Genomic DNA, 25,340 nt, shown 5'->3' with positions numbered 1-25,340 from the left:
CTATGTTAAAGGTGAAAGCATATGGTCACAATTCATGATTCTGATTTACTCTTTGCATTCCATCAAAACAAATAATTTTGTCGGAATTCAATTTGCAGATTCTTGTGGGAATTCCATTCACAACTCAGAACAGCTCAAAAAATAGTTGAACCTTTTATCACTACGAATCGTATTGACTTTCAGTGTGAATGATGAACACAGAGCTGCTACTCTGGCGGTACTTCTCTCATGGTGTATTTTTTAGGGGTTATAATTCTTGCAGTACTTCTCTCATTGTATTCTTTGAGTTCTGATCGGCTGCTTAATTTCTCTCTGACCTCTTTCTGCTATTTCAGCACTTCTGAATTCATCCTCCCCAAAGAGGAAGTGGGAGTGCTAACTTCCTGTTGTACACAGAGGGACCCCCCTGTCCCTCCTCTCTTTATCCAGAATCCCTAGCAACCTGCGGGACAGGAAGTGTGAGCCTGGATTGATAACAGCGATGCAGGGGGCAGGACTATTTTTGCACGTGGCAGACTAGATGGTGTCTGTGTGACTTCCTGTTCAGAATCAGTCTGCTAACAGGACATTCGAAATGTCGGGAAAGTGTCAAAAACGTGAGCTAATGAACCAGATTCTAGTGTGCACATGAAGTGAAGTAGACGTGACTAAACAAAGTAGTGTGGGTCTCTCGGATTAGTGCCGAAAGGTTTGGGCTCTTATTGAGAGTTCTTTATGTGTCAAGAATGCGTATCGCAAACAATAATAAATCATGGAAACTTGCTCTTGTGTTGCCAGATAAAAAATAAAGGCTGCACGAATTCACCCAATTGGTCAATTCCAGCAGAACAGCAGCTCTGTGTTCATCAGAACAAGTTTCACTCTGAAAGTGATGACTATTCTTCGTGATGAAGACGTTTGACTCTTGAGAGTCGGTTCTTGGCGAGTCACTCAGTGAAAAGAGTCGTTTCGATTTTCATTAGGTTCAGTTTCTGTATTGCACGGTGAGCGAGGCAGGACTTCCTCAACGATGAACGAGAGGAGGAAGAGGCGGCTCGTGTTGAGTTGTGAATGGAATTCTCATAAGAATCATTTCATTCGGTCAAAACATTTAATTTTGGTGTAATGCAAAGTGTCAATCATTCATATTCAAAATGAATCCAGTGAATCCGTCCTGGAGCCGCAACTTTACCACCAGACCAACCGCACCACGTGCCACACCTGCCTTGGGTCTACTTAATTGGGCCCAGGAGCAGTTGTGGCTGTGCACCTGTTGTTCATCAGAGCAATTGATGAACACAGGCTAAATCACCCATCCCCCCACACACAGGGAGAGCCTTTGAAATGACAACCTTCCATCTTCTCCTTTCGCCACTCTCTACAATCAACGGATGTGTTTCTAACATCACCGCCTGTGTCTCTTTGCCGGCGAGCCCAGAGAAAAGGCACTCAGTTGGCCAATTCAAATGGTTCAAATTGATCAACACACGCACGTGTTCCAGAACAAATGTGGCCGGTGTGTACGCGTCTTCAATCCGACGCTGACGGTTACAGAGTACGTTTTGCACAAAGTGAGAACATTTCTACACACATATTCGTGAGTGAGGCCCCATGAATCCCCAATGAGTCCCATCCTCCCGTCTGTCCGGCTACAGCTACCCAGGCGCAAACCAAACAAACCAAACAAACAAAACAAATGACTCCTTTGTTTCCCAGAGTGACTCCAGACTCCAGAGCTATTTAAAAGCGTTCTCGACTATGAGCGAATCATTTGCGGGTCTTGCATCACAAACACCAAATCACGATGATTTTATGATCCCATTACAATTCATAACACTCAGCGGGAACGCCAATGCTGGAGTCTGGATCAAGCTAGCGTTAGGCTAATGCTAAGGCTAAGCTAATGTTTCTGAAAAGCTCCGCACGCGTCCCATGTTTTCGGGGTGAAAAGATGTCATTCTGTCCGTCTTCGTAGAAGACATTTGAAGGAACGCCGCTGCCGACTTCACTCCAGTTTGATAAAAACCTGATGTGGAGGTTTGACCCCCCCCCCCCAACCCCCTCTTCTCCTCTCCTCTTCTCCTTCCTCCCGTCCTCCTTCTCTCCTCTCCTCCCTTCCTGCGCTCTCTCTCTCGCTCTCTCTCTTTCCGGAGCTGCGATGCCAAATGGAGGCCATTCACCATCTGCTGAGTGAACCAAACTACGGCCCTCGCTGATGACGCTCCCCCGTCCACACTCTGGGTGAGAGAAAGAGAGAGAGGAGGGTGGAGAGACACGTTAAGGAAGGAGTATTGCGCAGTTTTGCTCACCAAGTGGCTCACTGATGACATCATCTTTTTACCCTCCCTCCCTCTCTCCCACCCTTCCCGCCCCCTCTCCCTCGCCCCCTCTCCCTCGCCCACTCTCCCTCCCCTTCCCTCCATCGCTCTCACACTGCTCCCTCTATCTCGCTCCCTCTCCCTCTCTTTCCTCCCCCCTCCCCCTCTCTGTCGATCTACCGTCTCTCCCCCCTCTGCCCGTCTCTTTCTCCCTCTTCCTCTTTCTTCCCTCTTTCACCCGCCCTCTCTCTCTCTCTCTCTCTCTCCCTCTTTCTAATGTTTTTCTTTTTCTCCCTCTTCACGTGCTCAATGTCCGTCGTCTGGAACCACTCCACTCTTCTCATCCTCCTCCTCCTCCTCCTCCTCCTCCTCCTCCTCCTCCTTCTTCTTCTTCCGTTTACTTTGGCAACAAGAACATGATACTGTGGATAGTTTTGGCCCCAAAATGAAAAGTCACCGTTTCATTTCATCTCATAGAACTCCTGGCTTGCAGTCCAGACATGCGGTTGTGAAACGAGCCAAGGCTCTTCGTCCTGATTCTGAGCAGTTCTCCCAAATAGAGAACTTTAAAAATTAAAACACTGGAGCTTGGCAGGATGAGGCACCAAATAAACCTTAATCTAGTCTATTCCAGTAATCAAACTGGATTCGTGAAAGACACGACAAAAAAAGGATGATTCAAACACAGAAGTGTCTCCGCAGAAATATAAATAAAATAAATAAATAATCAATACAAAATTAATAGATTAAATGCAGTCAAATTTTTTTTATTTAAAAAAAAACCATATATATTTTTTTTATCAAATTCTCAAATGTTCCTTATTTTTTTAAATGCGTTCATTATTTTCGTTCTAGTTTCTATAATTTTTTAATTTTCCTGACTTTCTGATACATTTTTCCGAATTTCAATCAATTTTTAATAGTTGTATTTTTTATTTGATCACAGTTGCACAGAGAGACGCAGAGGGTTCGAAATAACTCTAGAACCATTTGGACTGAAAATACTATAACATTGATATAATAATAACAATATAGCTTCAGGCAGCAATACATGGGGTCCAGCTTAGTCGTGTTAGGTATGTATTACAGTTTTCCAAGTTTCCATAATGCCAGAATCAGACTCCACAAATTCAGCCCGATTTCGACCCGATTAATTGGCAATTTGTCGCCCAAGACGAAATTGGGTAGAAATCAGGAATATGAGCCCGAATATGAACATCGGAAATGACAAAAGGGCATCTGTACCCCGTGTAGTGTAAACTTAAATTCACCTCACCTTATGTTGCCGCAGCGCAGTAGCAAGCGCCGCGTTCATCTTGACAAATAATTTCTTGAACTTGAACTTGAACTTGAACTTGCACGGCGCACATACATTTACATTTACATTTACATTTAGTCATTTAGCAGACGCTTTTCAAAGCGACTTACAAGGGAGAATAACATTCAAGCTACATTGCAACAGAGACATTAGTGTACAATAAATAATTACTGCTAAGTAGTGCTAAGTAATTGTAAGTTAGGAGAGGAGGTACTCACTGAAGAGCTGGGTCTTCAAGTGCTTCTTAAAAACAGAGAGGGAGGCCCCTGCTCTGGTCTTTTTTGGCAGCTCGTTCCACCAACGTGGAACTACAAATGAGAATAACCTGGATTGCCGTGGTTGTGCGGCCGGCAGAGCCAGGCGACGCTCATTTGACGAACGCAGCATCCGGGGGGTAACATGTGCTCTTACAAGAGCATTAAAGTAAGTGGGAGCATTCCCAGCAATCACTCTGTAGGCCAGCAAAAGAGACTTGAACTTGACGCGAGCGGCTACAGGTAACCAGTGGAGCTCCATGAGCAGCGGAGTGACGTGTGCCCTCTTTGGCTGCTTGAGCACCAGTCGCGCCGCCGCATTCTGTATCAGCGTTTATGCAGCGTTTATCTTGCGTTTATGCAGCGTTTATGCAGCATTTATCTTGCGTTTATGCATCCACTTGGTTCATTGTGACCTTATCAGCCAGGTAGTTAGTCTGTTACATGGATTTCTTACCCCAAGACACTCATATCATCCACTCATATGTTCCAGTGTGATCTATTGGCCAGGTGGCTGAGCAATGCACCCCAAGACACGATTACATCACTCAGGACTTATATCTTCCACACTTGTTTCATTGCAATATATTGGCACGATGGTTTGTAGGATACTTTTCGTTCCGAGCAACACACCCAAGACACCGATAAGATTTCCTCTGAAGTTGTGTGTGTGACCCTACCTCTGCTTGAGAATTCATGTGAACTTTATTATTACTAGTAAGGTAAATAAGCAAATAAACACACGAGACCGTCGGACCCAGCTCTTCCCCCTGACGACCAAAACCTCATCAAACCCACGAGAAACAAAGCCGCGAGAGCATCCTTCCTTTATCCTTGCTTCATCCTTCCTTTCCTCCATCCTTCCTCTCCTCTACCCTTCCTCAATCCTTCCTCCGTTCTCTGTCTATTCCATCCTTCATTCCTTCCTCCTATCCTCCTTCATTCTTCCGTCCTTCAATACTTTCTGCAACCTTCCTCCATCCTGCCTTCGTCCATCCTTACTACGTCTCTCCTTCTTCCGCCCTTCCACCTCATCTAACTCTCCACCTTCCTTATATATTCTCCATCTTTTCTTCTTCCTTCCTACCTTCCATCGACACTACCTTCCTGCATCCTTCCTTCTTCCATCCTTAATTTCTCTTCTCCTTCCTAAAACCTCCCTTCCTCTCCACATCTTTCCTCCTTTCCCCCTTCCTCCATCCTTCCTCATCTCTTCCATCATTCCTTCCCCATCATTCCTCCTTTTTTTCTTTCCTCCATCAATCATTCCTCTTCTCAATCCTTCCTACCTTCCCTTGACCCTCCCTTCCTGCCTCCTTCCTCTCCTCCCTCCTTCCTATCTTCCCCGCATCCTTCATTCCTTGTTTCCTCCTTCCTCCATGTTTCCTTCACCATATCTTTCCTCTTCTCCCTTTCCTCATCCTTCCTCTTCTCCTCTTCCTTCCTCCATCCTTCTTCCTCTTCCATCCTTCCTCCTTCCTTCCACCCGTCCTCCACCCTTCCGACCTTGCCTTGATCGTTTCTTACCGCATCTTTCCTCCCTCCATCCTTGCATCCATCCTTCCTTCCTCCATCATTTCCTTTCTGTTCCTCCATCCTTCTCTCATCCATCCTTCTCTCACCCTTCCTTCTTCCATCCATTTTCCTTTCCTCCACCCCCCCCCCCCCCACATAAGACTACATATGTTTGCATTTTTGTACACAGTAAAAAGTAGGTAGTAATCATGACCTATGTGACGTATTAAAAATACATTCTAGTATTCAACTGAAAATACATAAAGGTGGCATCGGTTTTATAATAGAAGAGAGGAGAAAGAGGGGAATTGTCGACAGAGAGAGAGAGAGAGAGAGAGAGAAATAGGAGGAAGGAGGGGTTTAGACGGTTATCTCTGAAGTCACCACAGGAGAAGGAATCTTCACTGTGGAATTCAGTCAAACTCAACGGAAAAATGACCATCATAGGCAATCATTCCATTCTGCACCAGGGGGCCTCGTAAATTTGTGAGGATTTTCATTCCTAATAAAATATGTTGTTTCCAATGATCAGCGCTGTGCATTGCTCACAACTGATGAGTAGAATCAGGAAAAAAAGTCAGATTCGAAATGAACGTACAGGGCGGACACGGACATGGTGGACGGAGAAGAAGAGACACTTTGCAGTAGTGTTGAAAAGTCTCTTTCTAGTGAGCCGGATGATCCGGATCACTGAAAAGAGACAGCTCTGACGGCTCCCAAGCATTTCTTTTAACTATGAAAATGTATGAAATAATTTGTTTATTTATTCCACGACAAAAAAAATAAATAATTTTAATTATGATTTAATGTAACTGGATCAATTTACATCCTCTAACACAAATTACACGATAATGAAAGCAAGGCATTTAATGGAAAAAATCCTATTGTATTGTTTTAAAATAATTAAATGTTGTATCCGCAATAATTGTATTGCTCCATTGTCTTCTAACAGTGTGAAGAGCATTTCAATGCATTTCTCATTTAGCTTTGTTCACTGGAAGGATCGAGGCTACCTCCAAATAGTTGTTATTTACTGGACAAGATTGTGTTAAGCGACATCATGGGCGTAGATTTCGGGGGGATGCAGGGGATACGTCCCCCTCTATATTTAGATCACGTGCATTTGTGTTTGTTCCAAAGGTTTTGTGTTTTTCTTTACATAAATTAATACATTGCCATCATATATTAATCCAGAAAAGGCACAAATTGGTGGATCAATTTTCACCAGAATGCAGGAAATGAAGTGTCTGACACTCAACATTTCCTGTGAGTAGATATCTTCTTATTTGAAAGCAACAAAAGTCATGCACCAAAATATCGTCATGATTATTGACATCTTGATAATAATCAGTGCCGATTCAAACCACTCCCAAATTAGCTCAGGCCTGAATTTCTTTCTGAGGACATTAGTGATGAAAAGTTGTTGTTTTTTTCGAGTGACTCAGTAAAAAGATTTGTTCAATTTGTCCGACTCTTCGTTTGTTTAATGCAGTATGTAACAAGTGTAATGAGTCAGAAGAGTTGGTTTCGTTCGGCTCTGAGTCGTAAATGGAATTCTCACAAGAACCAAAATCAGTCACGTTCAATATGAATTATGCCGTGCATTTGTGTTTGTTCCAAAGGTTTTGTGTTTTTCTTTACATAAATTAATACATTGCCATCATATATTAATCCAGAAAAGGCACAAATTGGTGGATCAATTTTCACCAGAATGCAGGAAATGAAGTGTCTGACACTCAACATTTCCTGTGAGTAGATATCTTCTTATTTGAAAGCAACAAAAGTCATGCACCAAAATATCGTCATGATTATTGACATCTTGATAATAATCAGTGCCGATTCAAACCACTCCCAAATTAGCTCAGGCCTGAATTTCTTTCTGAGGACATAAGTGATGAAAAGTTGTTGTTTTTTTCGAGTGACTCAGTAAAAAGATTTGTTCAATTTGTCCGACTCTTCGTTTGTTTAATGCAGTATGTAACAAGTGTAATGAGTCAGAAGAGTTGGTTTCGTTCGGCTCTGAGTCGTAAATGGAATTCTCACAAGAACCAAAATCAGTCACGTTCAATATGAATTATGCCATGAATTATCTTTAGCCTGTTGATCGCTGCAGTTACTGAGTGGTGAACGAACGACTCTTTTTATTACAATTACTCGAAACACCTGACTCGTTTAAAAGCTTCATTCGCAACGACGTTGAAGCCTGTCCAGATAAAAACAACAACTGTTCTTGTTACATCATAACTTAAAAAAAAACAAAACTTAAACCTGTTATCACTATGGACGTTTTAAGGGCTGGGAGCTGCCCATTGGGAACAAAGAATTCCTTCTTCTGTCCTAGATTACAACTGTGTACACTGACTCATATAAATAGAACTTGAACTCAGTTCTTTACAGTCCAGGTCTGGTTCACTATGAAAAAGCGGGAAACAGCAGAGTCCATAAGAAACCCACTCACAGATGTCACCCACCTGACATAGATATATAGAACCATAAACATATAAACACAAATACCGGCATGGAATACTGAGGAATTTCTATTGTACCAGGGATCAATGAAGTTTTATCTTATCTTCTACTCAAACACTGCACCTATAGCAGTGTAAATGTCCTACTTTGAGTAAAATTAAATAGCAAGTACTTTGATGGAGTATGCAGAGTGACCTCGGCTCCAGTTCACGTCCATCACTCACGGTGACATGGAGCTGCGGTGGAGCAGAGTGCATTCTGGGAGTTCAGCTCCAGCTGGTTTGGGTGTTTGGAGATGGGCCGCAGAGGTTTCTATTTTTTTTCAGCCCAAGGCTGAAGGCTACAACCTCTGGAAAAAAACACAATTTATATATCATCTATTTTTATTCATAATAAAGAATGCTTACTTGGACTGGATGTTACAATCCCTAATGATTCAGCACAACAGCCTTGAGTGGGGTAGAGGAAGTCCTCTTGGGTTGAGTTTGGCAGTGACCACTTAGAGATGCTTCTGCCTATACGACACATCTTCAGTTGTGGACCTCAGCTTCATCAGGTGTTTTGGCCTTTCATCACAAGACACCCTCAGCCGAGGCAGGCCCACTGCAGGCTGATCAGACCTGGGTGTGTGCCGTAGGGTGTCGAGGTGGGCACTTGGCAGCCCATGCTGTCTCCTTTCGTTTCAGCCACAGCCAGGGACTGCTCCTTTCGGCGATAGTGGCAAGTTCTTTGATTGCCTTCCGCTGGGCCTACCCTCTGATGCCTACCTCCTTCAGGAGCCTTGTGATGGACCTGGCTACAAAGCCCCTGCAGCCCACCTCCACTGGACGCACCTTCATGTTCCATCCCCGCTCCTCTGCTTCAGCTGCCAAGTTGGCATAACGCAGCTTTTTTTTTTCGTATGCCTCATTGATGGCCTCTTCCCAAGGGCCCGTCAGCTCAACAATGAAGACCCGTGTCGCTAGGAGTTGGACCAGAGGACCAGATCTGGGCGTAGGTTGATCACTGCGATTTCTGGTGGGAAGGTGACTGTGGAGGTGTGTTCTTGCTCAGGGACAGGGAATGAAGAAGAGAAGGCAGGCGGAGGCGAAACAGCACCAGTTGGCGTGGTTTTTAAATCAACAGTGGCTTGTGGGCCAAAAAGGAAACTCAGGGGCTGCATACGACATACAAATAGTCCGTGCGGACTGTCGGGCTGACTCGCCCAGTGCCGTCTGACTTGCAGGCACGCCCATCCCTACTGCGGGGACACACACAAACAATTATATCATCCTGATCATCAGTAGCTGAGCAGCCCCGGGATGGGAGCCTGCACTGCCTGTCTGCAGTGGCGGCTTGGCCCCGCCCCCTTGGTCCACCACATACCCCCACCGTCGCACTTAGGCCAGGCGTCGTCCAGCCAACAGTCAACCACCCCCCCCCCCCAGCTTGCGGCTGAGGTATAGCAATGACTGGTCCACACCCTCGACCTCTTGGGACAGAACGGCTTCAAGCCCCCTGTTCGACGTGTCCGTCTGCAGACAGAAAGGAAGAGCAAAGTTAGAGGTATGAAGTACAGGCTCCTCACAGAGAGCTGCCTTTAATTTGACAAATGCCTGCTGGCACGGTTCTGACCACTGGACCGGATCTGGAGCACCTTTTCGAGTCAAGTTGGTCAAGGGGCTGGACAGTGCCACAAATTCCAGCACAAACCTCCTCTAGTATCCGGCCAGCTCCAAAAACTGCTTTACCTCCTACTAGGTCTTGGTTTGGCTTAAGTGGTACCCCAAATACCATACCTCTCGCCGCCGAACCGTGCACTTCTTTGGGTTGCCGGTGAGCCCCTCATGTCTCAGGGACACTAGCACTGCATCCACATGCTGTATAAGACGCTCCAACGTATCGCTATGAATAATCACATCTGAATTTGCAGCGGGAATGCTGCATGCGGACGCAGGACCATGTCCATGAGTCTCTGAAAGTTTGTGGGGGCACCAAACAACCCGAACAGAAGCACTTGGAATTGGTAAAAGCCTTAGCATGGACGTACTTCTGGATCATGTTTTTCAACGTTTTGTTGAAGTGCTCGACCAGGCCATCCGTCTGCGGGTGGTAAACGCCAGTCCAAATTAAGCGGACGCCTAGTAACCCATACAGTTCAAGCAGTGTGCGTGACAAAAAAACAAAGTGCCCTGGTCGGTCAGGATTTCCTTCGGAATCCCAACCTGGGAGATGCTTTAAAACAGAGCCTGCGCCGCAATTTTGGCCGTAAGTCTACGCAACGGCACTGCTTCTGGTTATCGGGTTGTGTAGTCCACTAGGACTAACAAGAATCGAAAGCCCCGAGCACTACGGTCTAATGGCCCGATGAGATCCATAGCGATTCTCTCGATCGGAGTCTCGACTAAGGGGAGGGGCCTCAACGGCGCTCTGGGAATAGCTGGTGGATTCACCCAGTGACACTTTGGACAGGCAGCACAACGCACATCCACCCAAATGCCTGGCCAGTAAAAATGGGCCATTAGACTAAAGATTAAATCCTGACGGCTTTTAGGGACTAACAATTGGGTAGCCTCTTCTCATGACTGATTCCTCGACATAATCCATCCCTAATCACTGCAAAATACGGGTGAGTGAGTGCAGCCTCCAGATGCACTAACACGCCATCGATTTTATCCACCCTTTCAAATGTTGGTGAGGAACGCGTCAGGATCATCCTCCACTGTCATCTCCTGTAGTGGGGGGACGGACCAGACCCAGCGGTCATTCCTGGGTCCACCGGGTCTGGTGCGCTCCCAGAGGAGGATCTGGATTGCCTGCTGGTTTTCCCGGAGCGCCCCCTGGTCTCACTCGCGGGCCCTCGCCATCTACTGGAACTGCAGGGCTTGTTGTTCCTGTATTGTGGCGATGGCCACCACTATCTGTTCCGGGGGGGGGGCGTCTGGGATTCTGCCTTGCCCTGCTCCATGTCCCTGCTCAGGCGCCGCTTGTGGAGGTGTGTTCTGGCTCAGGGCCAGGGAATGAGGAAGTGGAGGCAGGCGGAGGCGAAACAGCGCCAGTTGGCGTGTTTATTGTTCAGTCTTTTTTAAATCAATGGTGGCTTGTGGGCCAAAAAGGAAACTCAGGGGCTCGCAGGCTAACATACAAATAGTCCATGCGGATCCCCGCTTCCGCGATCTCCCGCTGTCCGTGTCTCAAAGCTTGCCAGCGCCGTCTGAATCGCAGGCACGCTGATCCCTGCTGCGGGGACACACACAAATAATTATATCTTCCTGTTTTGGGATCAGGCGAATTAGGGAAGTCCCTCCGCTGATTAGCCCGATCCCCAGCATCTATGTGGCCCGGGGATGGGAGTCTGCACCGCCTGTCAGCAGCACCGCCCCCTTGGTCCACCACAGTGAGTCTCTGACTTAGGTCCACATGCATCTCTGGCTGTAGTCAGTGAGCCTGAGTCTGGAGGTGAGGTATTGATCTGCTGTTTCTCGCCTTCCCGGATGAAGGATGACAGCTGTGGGAAGGTAGTCTGGGCGTTTGGGATATGGCATTGATTGTAGTTCTTTAGTTCTCAAGTGCTGAGGCCAAGCACCTCAACACTTGGTTGTGGAGCCAGGTGTACCTTCCTTGGGTTAGGCTGCTCTTGCAACCCACCAGGATGTGTTTAAGGGTTGCCAGGGCACACTGACATTTCTACTTCAGGAAAAATATATTGTATCTTGTGTTATGTTGTGTTGCAAAATCAAAATTCCAATCAGTTCCAGCAGAACAGGAGTTCACTCTGAAAGTGATGACTATACCTAGTGTTGAAAGGTTTGAAACTCTTTGAGATTCGGTTCTTGACGAGTCATTCAATTAAAAAAGTAGTTCCATTTGTCCATTTGAATGACGAAAGAGAGGAGGAAGAGTCAGTTCAGCTCTGAGTTGTGAATGGAATTCTTACAAGAATCAATAATTCTGTCAAAAATATTTATTTTTGTGGAATAAACAGTGAAAATCCCATTGAATAAAAATTGTTATATGAACTTTTATATCTTGGACTTTTATTTAGTTCAGTAATTATTTCCAGTTTTCAAATTGAAAATTCACTCTTGTCGAAGTGACTCCGGACTCCTAACTACTAGTAGGCCATAATAACAAGCATAGTTCTATGTGTTTCTGACGCTTTTACTGGCTAAGTGTTGGAAGTGATTTAGTGTGATGTGGAAGAAAGAAAGTTGGGAAACACTAATATAAGTTTAAAGTTGAGTAAAAAGTGCAGATATTTGCTTTGAAACGTAACAGAGGAAAAGTCAAAGGTCTAAATGCGAGCGCCTCGTGATGATTACGCACATTTTAGTATTTTTAGAGCTTATTGTGCGTAATCTCCGGGTGCCATGACATTTCACTGCATATATGTATGACAGTATGTATTTGTATGTGACAAATAAACCTCTTGAATCTTGAATATACTAATGGAAATAGATAAATTCCTGGGAGCGATTGGTGGAGGAACCTGTCCGGAATGACTTCAACTCTCACCTCCGTTCGAGCTTCTCCTACATTCGGGAGAAGATTGGGGACACAGAGTCAAAATGACTCCTGTTCAAAACCTCTTTTGTGGAAGCAGCTGTTGAGCTCCGTTGCCAAAAGCTGTTTGGTGCCTCTCATGGCGGCAACCAAAGAACTCGCTGGTGGACATCAGCAGTTGAGGGGGTCGTCAAACATAAGAAGGCCTTTCGGGCCTTCTTGGTTAGGTCGAGGGGTAACTGACTCTGCAGGGAAGTATCAGCAGGCAAAAAAGGCCACGGTCACAGCAGTTGCGGGTGCAAAATCCAGGGTATGGGGAGGAGTTCGGAGAGGCTATGGAGAAGGACTTTCAGGCGGCCTCAAAATAGTTCTGGAAAACCATTCAGCAACTCGTTAGGGGAAAGAGGCACGTCGCCCAGGCTGTTCTTAGCAAGGGCAGGGAAACTCTGACCTTGACTGGGAATATTGTCGAGAGATGGAAGGAACACACATGTCCCCTGAAGAGAGAGTGCTGGAAGAGGCTGGGGTGATCGGAGTCTATTTCCCTGTCAGAGGCAGGGCCGGCCCAAGCATTTTTGGGGCCCTAAGTGGAATATGATTTGGGCGCACCCCACCGCCTCGGCGCCACTAATACTAATTTACGTGTTTACCTACCACTTTTCTATGGTTTTAATCTTAAAAGTTGCAAAGTCACAAGAGTGTCAATTTGCACTTAAATATTCAAAGTGTATTACGTGACATACTGAACGTGGTGTACTGAAAAGTGACAAAACCAACCAGCAGACAATGCATTTACTGTAAATAAGTTAACCACTTTGATTGCCTTTGGTTTAAAACATTTGCAACATGCGAAAGTGCAAAACAACAATCAACTACAATTAGAATCAAATGATTTAGATAAACAGTGCCTCCCTCAGTAAAGTTTCCTCCTTATATAAAGAATTTATGTATATGTAAAAAAACAGCATTAAATACCAATATTACAATAAAAATATTAAATAAATACTTACATAATAATATTAAATGAACAGATGAATCTGTGACAAGATAACAACAATGGTTCAAGAATTAAATATAAAGCTGAATATTTGATTTTGAAAGGGTTCAGAAAGAAAGGCACAAGTTTCCAAAATAAACAACGTTAATTCAGACATTTGTTCTCCACCAAACATCCTCAATAATCCACTTTCTCCTTAGAATCGTTTTCCTGGCTTTTCTGGAGGATAAGAAATTTATGACATCACTGTAAGAGACCCGACGCCCAACTTTCTTGTGCCATGGAAGATCTCAAGTAGTTCTTGATCAATTTGAGCTTAGAGAAGCTCCGCTCTGCAGATGCAACAGTCACATTGAGAGTGCAGGCTCTCCGGAGAGCGACAACTCACTGATCTCATTTTCTTCCCACGTGAAGCTGTACATGACTGTACAGCGAGCTAAACACTCTTCCAATAAGTACCCGGAGACAGGATCTCACTTTTGGTATCTTTTATGAAAGCGGTGTAAAACTGTGGAACAGTACAGAAACGTGCAGATTACGGATCAGTGTCTATGCAGATGTAAATAACCCTAGATGTAAATAATACTGTACGCATACACCAATAACAAAGGCTGATGGAAGAGATGTTAGTCTGGGTCTGAGATGTGATCTGATTGATTGCGTGTGTCTTTGCCTGACCATCTTATCTGCCTGTATTCTGATGTCATACAGTACTTTCATCACAATGCTATGATGTCACAATACGGACTGGGGGGGGGGTGGGAAACTCCCCACCTGGGGGCGAAACGCATTTTGAGAGAGGTAAGTGAGAAGCTCAAATGTGGTCATCTTTGCTTGAGGGAGTTCTGGAAGGCTCTCCATCTCCATCTTGGTCCCTCTGCGTCTGTGCATCAAACTGGCTGAGTTGAGAAGCACTCTCAAGTTGTCTCCATCTTATAGTGATCAGAAAAACCTCAGTTTGTCCAGTTTCGAGCTGTGTGTCCCGAGTCCCAACAGATATCTGTTAAACATTAAAATCTCCCGGTTCACCACAAAATTGTCCCGGTTTTCAGCCCAATTCAAATAATAATAATAATAATAATAATAATAATAATAATAATAATAATAATAATAATAATATTATACTTGTTTTCAGCTCTTACATAAATTATATACCGGATAGAGGTAAACCGAAAAGAACGTGGATGAAGATCCCACCGGAGAAGTGGATGTCATCGTCAACGATCCCACCGGAGAAGTGGATGTCATCATCAATGATCCCACTCGCTCTCTGTGAGGGTATGTGTGCTTCCTGGAGGGTGTGTGTGTATGTGTGTGTGGGGGGGGGGGGGGTTTCTTGAACAAAACAAAAAAGCCCCGTGCGTAACTGGGACGCTCGTCAGTCATCAGCGTTTTCAGGGCCCTCCGGCACAGAGACACAGCCCACGGGGTTGCACACACACAAGTTTATTGTAGGGAGTGGGCTAGGTGGGACAAGCCCAGAGCAGATGTACATGATGTTGTGACAAGGGCTCCTCTCCTGTGTGTGGGGGGGTGGGGGTTTTACCAGTTGCTCGTTAGACCAATCGAAGAGCAACAGGTATCAGGCCCAGTCACCTAGACCCAGGACAGTTGTGGCTGCTCAAACCACACCACCCCCACACCACACAGTACGTTGTTACTTTTCACTACAGGAATTCACAGTATAACAGATTAACAGATTAACATAACAGTATAACTGTTTCTGTAGAATGTGTGAGAACTGAGATGATTTATTCTGACACCTGTGTTAATTTTCTACTTCCAATTCTGACTCTACTACATATCTAACAGTCCCAAAGGTGCATTTATTTCTTATTTATTATTGTATTTATTTATGTATTTATTGTGGATATATTTATTTTTAATTTAAAATTGTTTTTATTTATTTACGTATTCATTTTTATATTTTATATCTATTTATACTTATTTGAATGATTTATTCTGATACACAGAAAGATAAAACTACTTAAGTTCATGTTTTCATTTTTATAATTAGTATTTTCATATATTCTATATATTATTATATTTTATATTAATTTATATTTATTATTTAGAACGGTTTATTCTGATACACAAAGAGATCAAATAGATTTACTGACTTTATTTAACTATTTAAAGTGGACCTATTACGCAAAACTCACTTTTTCAGTGCTTGTACACATACATTTGGATCTCTGATGGTCCTACTAACAGACAAAATGTGAAATAAAACTACTAAGTCAGTTTCGTATGACTTATACAAAACATGTCTTAAAACGAGTCGTTCCGCTATGTGTTTCAGTACTACCTAGCATTGAGACACATTATAATTAAACCCGCCTTCCATCTGAGAGTAACTCCACCCAGCAAGCATCAAAGTATCGACCACCACAAATCTTTTAAAAGAAAGAGGAATTTATACCAACTGTCCTTGAAGAAACTGCAGACGAGGGAAATGTAAGTATTTGCTGTGTGTTTCTTTCTGTGTGTGTCCACGGTTGTTTGACTGTGCTGTAGGCTGCGGCGCGCCATCCAGTCTGCGTTTTTCCAAACAAAACCATAAATGTATTTGTCATTTATTTTACTTTATTTTTCTGAGGCTTAACTTAATGAAAGACAAAAGCCCCGAGCCGCAACGTATCCCGTGCTGCTCCAAACACTGTAGTGAAAGTCGGAACACACTTTTAAATAAGGCCCTGTAGATGAGTGAAGATTCAGCTAGAATGCTTATTGCTCACCTCAGTTTTTTTCAGAAGCCGATTTTGGTGGACTGGGTGGCTCCTCCTACTTAAACAGTGTCAGGAACACGATGGATTTAGAGGCATGTTAGAATGGCTAGAATGCATAATCTGAGTGGTATTTTCAGCAAACTTCAAAAACATGTTTTGGGACCTCAGAGTCCCCTTTAACTTCACCTCGTGACTTAACTTTGAGAAGGAATCTGATTCAATTTGTTGTTCCACTAGAACTCTGCATTAAATGTAAAAAAGAGCCTTAACCATGTGATCTAGTTTGAGCGGGAGAATGGACAGATGGAGGGAGGAAGGATGAAGGAAAGATGGAGGGAGGTTTCCTCCTTGTACTTTTCCTGCTTTTGGAAGGTGCACTTCCCACCAGAGCATAATATTATGATCATCCAGAGCAGACATAACAGTTTTTGGGATTGGAATGTTTTGTTGAAAGGAGCTGGTCCAGGAAGTCAGGATGGTACCATTACATTACATTACATAGCGATTACTTCATGTCATTGATCAGATGCTTTTGTCCAAAGCGACTGACAATAGGTACATTTGTCACAGTATCAAACCAACTGTATGTCACAGTTACAGCTAAACATTCTCTAGAAACAAGCGTGTCAAGGGACAGTCGAGATAGAGAGAGTTTCGCTTGTAATGAAAGTCATTTAGAGAGTAAAGTGGAAAAGTCTGAAGAGATGGGTCTTGCAAGGGTGGAGGAGTCTGGAATCTGACCAGTGGTTGGAGATAAGGAGGAGCAGTTGGATCAACGGCCTTGTAGGAAAGGTAGAGGTATGTAGTGGTCTGTAGAGGTTGTAGTGATCTATAAAGGTGAGTAGTAGTCTGTAGAGGTCTGTGTTGTATGTAGAGGTTTCTAGTGGTCTGTATAGGTCAGTAGAGGTCTGTAGTGATCTTTAGAGGTCTGATGTAAAAGAAGAGTCTTGCAGTAGTCAAGATGGGAGCTAAAAAGCTCCTGCACCAGAACTTGTCATATCCCTTGTAAGGTATGGCAGTATGCTTTGGATGTTGTGGAAGGAAAACCTGCAGGAACGACTTGAAGCAGCGATGTGGGCGGAGCTCGAGAGCTAGTTGTCCAGAATTACCCCAAGGCTCTTTGTTTTTTTCCGATCATGATAGAGAAGTCTGTGGGAGGGCAGTCTTTCCCAGGGAGAAGGAGGAGCTCCGTCCTGTGGAGGTTGAGTTTCAGGTGGTGGCCATACAGCCATGCGTCAATAGCTGTTTTTGCACCGCAGGAACCTTTTCGTAGTGCTAAGAACTTTTTGGGGAAACGTCTCTTTCTTAGTGCTCGCACTGCAGGAACTAGGAACGTTTGTAGTTCTTAGAACTTTGTTTTGAGGTACATTTTAAGCTTCTACTCCAGGGCAGGGACTAACCGGCACAAGAGGAACCTTCAGTGACGTAAGTGCACGGTGATCGGTTCAGACATAAGTGCACGGTCCATCACTGGTCCCTCGCACTGAGGACAGTCCATCGGGTCCAGTCACATCGCTCTGGGTGGGGACAAGCCCAAGTACACTCAGCGGTAATAAAACCAAAAACAACAAATAAAAATAAAAATAGTATTTTTACTGTAGATGTAATTATATCATTTTCCTGTGCCTTATGAAAGTCGGAACTAACTTTTAAATTGGGTCTTGTGGATCGAATATGAGTGACGATCCAACAGCTGGATTGTTTATTTATCACCTCAAATCTATTCAGAAACAGATTTTAGTGTACTGATAAGGTGAAATAGGTATAAGTTACGAGGTAAATACAACATGGAACTCATGCTGAAACCCCATTGGCTGATGTCACTTCAGCATTCCTACTGGCGGTACAACCAGAAAAAAATCCTTTGAAGGTATTTTGTTCTCGATGGACCCCCCCCAGTTCGTAGTTCCCCTCAGGGAGTCCCCAGAACTGTTCGGTGCGAAAATGCCAAATGTCTTGAAGACATGCAGAGATGCAACTCTCCATATCCCAATATTCGAAGGATAGGAGGGATAGTTCAGGGTCATCTGCATAGCAGTGGTAGGAGATCACGTCACCAAGGGATTTAGTGTATGAGGACAGTTGAGGCCCCAGGGCTGAACCCTGAGGGACTCCGCGTTTAGAGGGCTTGGATAGGGATCCTCTCCATTGAGACCTAGTATGAGCGATTGGCCAAGTATGATGTCATCCAGGGGTGCGCAGATCCTGTAATTCCATGTTCAGACAGGGCACCAGGCTGAAATAGCCCATTGCATCAGGTAATAAAAAATATAAATAAACTAATTAAAAAACAAAAACAAATTAATAAATTAATAAATACAGAAAGAAATACATTGTTATTATTATTATTGTTATTATTATTATTATTATTATTATTATTATTATTATTATTATTATTATTATTATTAATAATAATAATAATAATAACAATAATAATCATCATCATCATCATCATCGTCGTCATCATCATCATCATTTATAAGCAGATTTCAAGGAACCCAACCCACCTCTCCAAAAACTAAAATAGATAAATAATTGATAAAATAAAAATAGTACGTTTATGATTTTGGACACGTGTTTAATGTTTATAATGGATATGTAATTATTATTATTATTATTGTTATTATTATTATTATTATTATTTAAAAAGCAACACAAAGGTAAAAAGCATTTTTTATTTTATATTTTATATATATCTATATAAACTATATATACATCAAAAATCCATTTGTAAATATTAGACTTATTTCAGTTAGGTTCAGTAAGAGTGCAGTGAAAGTTCAGGATCTCTGTCACACACACACACACACACACACGCACACAAACCCAAACTCCAGCTGTTTGTGTGTGTATTTGTAACCCCCTCAAGGTCATGCGATGAGACTGGGGGGGGGGCAGCAACCTTCATCCCTGTTATACCCCAGTACACACGCACACGCACACACACACACACACACACACACACACACACACACACACACACACACACACACACACACACACACACACACACACACACTGTATTAAGCAGCAGGTTTACTGTCTCTGGATATTTTACTGATATTAGTTTATTATCCAAACAGGAAATTAAAGGTTTCAATGAAAACTATTCAATTCAATTCCGTCTGCGTGTGTGTGTGTATGTGCGCGCGCGCGCGTGTGTCTGTGTGTGTGTGTGCGTGTGTGTTGGGGGTGGGGTTGGATCGGTGATATTTAACGTTTTTTTCTTGCAGTGTGTTGCTCACAAAGAGAGAAGGAAGCAGGTTTCTCAGGCAGACACACTGGTGGGGCGGGGTCCGCTGCGCGCCTGTGTGTGTGTGTGTGGGTGTGTGTGTGCGTGTGTGCGTGTGTGTGTGTGCGTGTGTGCGTGTGTGTGTGCGTGCGCCCATGTGTGCAGGCTACTGTGTGGTCGTCGGGCCGGGGAGGAGGGGGCGGGTGCGGGGACAAGAGAAGGATGCGATTCCTCAAACGCCCTCACCATCATGTAACCCCCTCCACGGCGGGGAGCGCCCCCTTCTGCTCGCAAGGCGCACTGCATCGCACGGCACTGCCGCCTCGCGACGCGCAACGTGCCGCTCCACCGCCGCTTGCGAGGGCGCGTCGCACCTCAGCGCCGCACTGCCGCTTGGAATCTACAGGGGCAAGGCGCACCGCACCGCACTGCCGCTGTCTTGGCGCACCGCACCGCAGCTCCGCACTGCAGCCGCCGGCGCAGCGCACTGTGGCGGTGTCTGCGTGTGGCGTGCAAGCTACTGGGCGCGCCACAACTGTCGCTCCCTTGGCGCGCCGCAGCGCCGCGCCGCCGCTTACGGGCCGCACCGCTCTCGTCCGCAGCGCTCCCTGTAGGCCGCGGGGCGCACCGCACTGCATCGCAGCGCCGCCCTGGTAAAATTCCACTCCCGCCCTGAACTGAAGGCCGGACAAAACCTGGCAGGCGGGGACGACGATATGTGACAAGACCGAAGATTTTAGGAATTCCAGAAATCTGTGGGAGCAGGAGGAGGTCAGGGTTGCATCTCTTCTTTTAGTACCCCGCCCGAGCGTCAAAATACCATAATATGGAATAAGACTGGGTAACGGTTTTCGGTGAATATTCTACCACAAGAGTCGTGTATGTTGCATTTTCTTGGTGTTAAAGTCAAAATCCGTTGGGTTATTTTGTTCAGAAATACCATATTTGACACTTTATTTATGTGGAACTTAAGGAAGAAACAGCCATTCCATGTATATTAGCTTTCTGCATGTGCTCCTCTATATGTTCCTCTGTATGTAACGCCCGGAAAAAATGCAAAAATCCCGCAGTCAATTCATAAAATCCAACATTCAGAACTTTCGGTGAAACAGACGAGGAAGCTTCTACTTCATCCATCGCTCAAAATGGCAATTTCTTACCTGAAGGCGATCAAATGTGATTCTATTTTACAGGATCAATTGAATTGAAAAAGAATCGTTAAATTGTCACTATCACACACTATTATAAGGTTAATTCTGGCATTACATAATGAAATTCAGAGACTTTCAAGTACTTTTTTAAGCACTACTTATTCAGTTTCAAGGATTTAACACAAAACAAATGAAAAACATTTTCAATGTGATCTTTATTAATTAAACTATAATACAATCTTAGTCCCATTGTTTATTATTTATATAAGTATACACACACACACACACACACACACACACACACACAATATATCTCATTGTCTACTGTAAGTGTCTATTTCCAACCATGCTTGATTAAATGTACATTTCTCTGGCATCATCTATGTCGTAAAAGTAATTCTGTACATTTTTTTTTTATCACGTTATAATTTAAATAACAAAACCAGGGGCAGTATCTCAGGTTTTTAATGATCTGGGTTTATATTTTTGAGGTCTTTTCGAGCACTTCAGCACAAAAGGGGCTTTTTCAAGGTATTCCAGTACTTCAATTTCCAAGAATGAAATCCAAGCACTTTGAGGACCTGGTATGAACCCTGCTCGTGGCCTAAGTTTGATTAATTATGATACAAAATACCATCACATTATTTTTAACGTGTACTTGTACAGTGCAGTCTGGAGGAGACTGTGGTGAGGACGACCGGGCGCCTCAGCGGTCAGAGGTCACAAGTTCCATTCCCGGAACAGCTTGATGACGCTTCAGGCTGAGTGCTGCTGATTCAGATCTTAATGGAAATGGGAAGCAGAACTTTCCTTTAAGGAGTTGGAAAGCTCGATAAATAGATTAATGGGTTCTGGATTTAAAATATGCTCCTGCTCCATCCTACAGCCGCTGCATTCTTCGGGTGGAGGTCTTCTACTTCTTGCTCCTTGCATTTTGGTGCACGCTGTCAAAGTTTTACAGACTGACGTTCCGCAGAGCTTTATACGCTTTGCATAAGAGAGTTCTGCAACTTCACAGTCAAAAAATGGAAGTGGGATGTACAGTCCATGTTTTAACTTGTATTATTTGATTTTTTTTAATCCATTTTCATACCTTTATGAAGGCCTAAATGCATTTTAAAGATGTGTCATGCAGGGGGTGCCTCAGCCATGGCTTATCGGGCTGTAGATAGACATTTAATTATCACACTCATGTTTGTATAATGCCAATCATATATGTCCTGTATATTTTGTTTCTATATCTTTATATTTTATATTTATTTCCTATAATCGTACTCTCGTTGAATGTTTGTATTTAATGCGTCTTTCCTGCAGTCAGAGAAAGAACTTGTGCATCTTAAATATTCTGATATAATTATAATTATTTATATAGTCATGATTATACATCATTATAATGATATACTTTTAAATATGAGTATGTAATTATATGCAGAGTCACAATAACTGCAGACGACGCAAAAGGCTGCGTTCTGGTTTCTGTCCAGTAAAACTTAGCCTGCAGCGCCACCTACAGGCAGTGTCTTGGTACTGCACACCCGATGTTGTCGCATGGTTATGACGTAATCCAACGCTCTAAAAACACCGGACGCACGACGTAAAACAATGTGGAATAGTTGATCAACCATATGAGAATATAGGCAAACCAAAATAATAACTGCGAATTGTGAAAACAATCAAAAAAAAAAAAAAAAAGAATACTAATATTTAAATGTAGAAGATTAAGTCATATAAATATTTAGTTCGTATAACGTAAGTAAATATGAGCTCGCTTTTGTGACACAAACGATATGAAAGTCTGGTTCGTTATCCTCAAGGCGGCTAAGAGCTGGACGTGTGTGATGCGGGGCGGGCTGTTTGGTTTCGTTTCGTTACGGAACGGAGGGAGATAAATACAGTCATAATAAAAACTGATTTGTTTGGAGAAACGGGAGACGGGGAGGCGCAGCGGAGGATCACGATCACTTTGAAATTAGATAGAAGAAATAATCTGGATCAAAACTGACAACACAGGGCTGGGATCGTTTTGATTGAAAATAATCAGGATTACCCTGATCCCAGCAGAGGGGTGGACAGAGAATGGATTACCGGAACAAAATGTACCATACAATTCATTATAAAAGATATCTCAATATAAATAAGATGGTAAAGATTGTAAATTGAAATAAATAAAGTTATGATAAAGTATGCTTTGCCTGCTCCCTACCTCGCCGAATGGTGCAAATAAACCAAGTAATAATTATAATTGACAAATTAATAATAATCAAAATATAGAATATTAACCACTTATTAATAAAAAAAAGTCATGTTGAATAATTGTCTACAACTAAATAGGCAGACATCTGTAATCAACCTTCAACTTGTCAAAAAGGGGTTGAAAATAGCATCTCTAATTGCATGTCCACTGAATCTCACTGAGAGGAAAATCCGCAGGAGGGTCTGGATCATCAACAGAAGCAAGGGGCTCTGGAGGGTCATCAAAGTCACCACAGAGAGGGACCTTGCGGCTGGTAGTGATGTGTAAGAAAATATGTGTGTCGCGTCTGGACGCGCTGATAGTTAAGGCACAAAAAGCACCTCTTTACAATCCCATTGCCACTCAGTACTACACCTTGTTTTCCTGTGTGTTTAGTTGTCGCGCGTCCGTGTCTGTGTCAATATTATGCCATCCGGTCTATTGGTTTGGATATCAGAGCAAAGTCTGCTCTCTCTTAAGATGCGTGCATCAAGGACTGGTGGTTCCAGACATCATTGGTGGCCAGAGTTCTCCAATCGCTGCATGGGATACCACATATTCCACAGAGACGTGAGTCTCACTTGGTGAGTCTCACTTGACTTGGTGAGTCAATAAGCCACACTAGTCCTTTACCCCTGTGGAACCAGAAGCTGGACCCTCAGCTACCAGTACACCGCAGGCACCTCCAAGGTGGAGGTTCAAGCACCTGGTATCCAGATCAGAAGGAACGCAATGCCTATCTAACACTTTTAAAGCGTGAGACGGAGTGGACAGAGGTGCAAATCTGTCTCTCAAAGGAACGAATAGAGCCGACCCTGCTTCAGCGAACAGACGCCGGACGTGGGATTCAGCTCTTCGAAGCACGTCTTGGGGCTGCTGTGGGTTTAAATTAAGAGGGGCCTTGAACTTATTTTTTTGCTGTGGCTGTATTAGATTTTGTTTTTGGATTTTGTTGTAATTTTAATCAGGTTGACCAAAATACGATCATTTGTATAATTGTACTCTTCTGGAAGGCTCTGAATGTCTATAATGCCTGTCTCGTTTATGTTGTTCTTTACATCCAGTAGGTGGAGCTATGTACTGTAGGATTGAAGCGTCCGATAACCAGGATCTGGTCATCTTGAGGAGGCTAAACCTGGATCAGGGTGATCCTATCCTATCCTACATTCTTTTGAAAAGCTGTGATCCTGGATCACAAAATATGGGATTTCCAAATCTGAGATGAAAGGTTTTAAACTTCGGGGCTCTGGAGATACTAAGAGACTCCTCAGTGGCCTGGAAAAGAATTTAGATGAATTGTTATATCTGAGACCAGTATGTTGACTAGTTTTTACATCTGCTCGTGTTCAGAACTCCACCAGCTCTGACTGTCGGATATAATATCACTATAACAGAAAATATTTCATACCCCTAAAACAGACATCCAATATTTAAAAAACAATGATCCAATCGAGTCTATATTCCAATAAAGATGAAAGATATTTATTTTTATAAGTTACAATCGTGTGTCGTGTGAACAGAAGAAATGTGGAGTGACTGGTTTCATGTTTGTGTGTTGAACAATCAGTGTTTTTGTTTTTTTCTTTAATACTTTGGAGTTGTTTTTTAGGAGACTCCCCCCAATCCCCAAAACCACATTTCCCCAGGAAATTAATGTGAATGCACAGTGCAGAGTTTGTTATTGTTGTTTTTGAATAAAGTTTGCTCTTTTTACAAATTGTCTTGAACAATCTGGTTTAATGTGCAACATTCCCCTGAGTGGAAAATTCCCTGGTCACAAGTTTATGCTGCTTTGTTGAGTTTCATAACCAATAAACACAGGGGTTTTTTTTTTAAATGCTGATGAGAATCTTTAATAATCTGAGAGCATTGCGGTTGTGAAAATCCATTTATCCACCAAGCCTTCAGCAAATCACTAAATGTTTCATTGATTGCAGGACCATAGTTCCTGACACGTTAAAAATAAAATTGTTAATAAAAATATATATGCCTTTTTTACATACTCTTTTGATTGTATTGAATAATTTTGAATACCTGCGTTTTCGCTGCCGCTGCCCCAAGGTGAAGACGCTCTGCGTGCAGTAACTAGATAATTATATAGTTCAAGATTCAAGAGGTTTAGCGTAGCAGCAGCTCTTGAACCAGACACAACATACTAGTTATAAAATAATTTCAAATCAATATTCGGTCTGTATTTATTTGGTAATTGGTGTGTAGACACTTTGCTAACCAGAAACTAGGGCTTAGCAACATCTGTAAATCTTCTTGTTTGTTGTGAATTAGTACTTGTACTCACCCTAAAGACTCAAAAAGGTAAGTTGTTTCATTTAGAATGATTTAAATGTATATTTAATACAACAGACAATGCTAAGATTTAATTATGGAACCCACTCGCGGTCGCATCGTGTCGATTACGCACACTTCAGTATTTTAAGAGCTTGAGGGTGTCCAGGGTTGGACTATGAAGGGGGTTGGTTTGACTTTTTATGGGACTGGTTTCAAACTGCTTCTACAGTTGATTCCTCCTGACCCCTTTTACCTCGTCTTCAAACCAAATATTTCTGAACTGAGAATTTTCAATACATTTGAATTTTCCACTTTGTTGTGGCGTCCAAACTGGCCCGCTGGGGTGATCTTTAGGGAACTTGAACAAAAAAATCATT

Source organism: Zeus faber (assembly GCF_960531495.2).
Source record: "Zeus faber genome assembly, chromosome: 2".
NCBI lineage: Eukaryota > Metazoa > Chordata > Actinopteri > Zeiformes > Zeidae > Zeus > Zeus faber.
Note: the sequence above shows the minus strand (reverse complement) of the source record.